The sequence below is a fragment of the Tupaia chinensis genome, unplaced genomic scaffold, assembly GCF_000334495.1.
Source record: "Tupaia chinensis unplaced genomic scaffold, TupChi_1.0 Scaffold142384_1, whole genome shotgun sequence".
NCBI classification, from domain to species: Eukaryota; Metazoa; Chordata; class Mammalia; order Scandentia; family Tupaiidae; genus Tupaia; species Tupaia belangeri.
Window position 1 is genome coordinate 497,139 of NW_006202232.1, and position 1,477 is coordinate 498,615.

Here is a 1,477-nt window from a genome sequence, read left to right on the forward strand (position 1 = left end):
CAGAGAAAGATAGGGAAAGTGAGAAAGCTAGTCACCGGGTCTGGGACTCGAACTGTAGTGAACCATGTGGGAGTTCAGTGCCCTTAACCACCACGCCACTTGCTGGCCCCATGAGCAGTTTTTTATTAATAACTTGGGGATATTATGAATAAAGGTATTATGAACATTTTTCTGTGTCTTTGTTAACATCTGTATGCATTTGTGTTTATTACATACCTGGAAGTATCATCACTGGGTGATGGGTATACATATATAGAGCTCTAGTAGATACTGCTGAACAGTTTTCCAAAATTGTTGTACCCATTATACTTATATCAGCTGTGAGTGAGATACCCTGTTTCTAGAAATTCTTTAGTGGCACTTGGTATTATCAGATTTAAACAAAATAGCATTTTATTGTCTTAATAGACAGCTCTGATTTACTGTGAGCTTATTTTCAGTTTCCCCTTTTGTAAGATGTTTCCCATATCCTTTGTCTGCTTTTTCATTGGGTGTCTTATCTTTTTCTTATTGGTTTTTAGGTGCTTTTTATATATTGTGGCTATTCATTCTTTGTCAGTTATAAGTTTTGAAGCTATGTCTTTTAGGGCAGATATTTCTGCATGTTGGTCTAGGCAGATGGGCCTTGCAAAACCATCAAGTTCCTATTATGACTGGGAAGAGCAAACAAATATTTCCTGTGGCTCTAAGGGACACAGATTTAACTAAGAGGGAGTTAGCCCTGGAGGTGTCCCATAACCAACCTGAAGGATATATCAGGAACATCATGCATGGGTCAACACTTGACCACATAGGACCTAGAGGAACTGGCATATCTCTGAAGATGCCTGTGTGAACAAATAACCTCCAACGTCAGCTTACTTTCCCCAGACTCTAAAAACATAGAAGTTAGACTCCAGCCTGGGAAAAATGAAAAGGGTGCAGAAAGCCTGTGTGGGGCCATCAGATGGCATCACGGTTATATTGCTGGACTCCACATGGCCAACGCGTTTCGATTTCCAGACCCAGTAGCTTGAAACATGCTGGGCACATGTACGTGCATGCCCAAGATCCCGGGAGGTGAATGGAGGAAAAGGGATTGCAGTGTGGTCATCCCCCACCCCCGGAGGGTGATTGCTCACTGTCACTGTCTCTGTCTCTCTGGTGAGTGCATGTGCCCTAAATCAAAAACCTTTAAAAAAAAAAAAAAGCCTATGTGAGCTGACTCTACTAATAAAATGTAGTTATGTGGGGGCAGATCCTAAAGAAATTGAGATTTTGCTCTGTAGAAAGAAGGAAAGCCCAACATGCTCATTATTTCATGGGAATTGTTTTTTCTTTTTTTTTTTCTCTTGATGTGGAGTAAACGTGCTTGCAGGAGAGAGACAGACAGAGGGAGAGGGAAAGTGAGAAATTATCACCCTCCAGGGGGAATGGCTACACCACCATCTCTTCTCCATTCTCTTCTTGGGATTTTGGGCACGTGCCCATGTGCCTG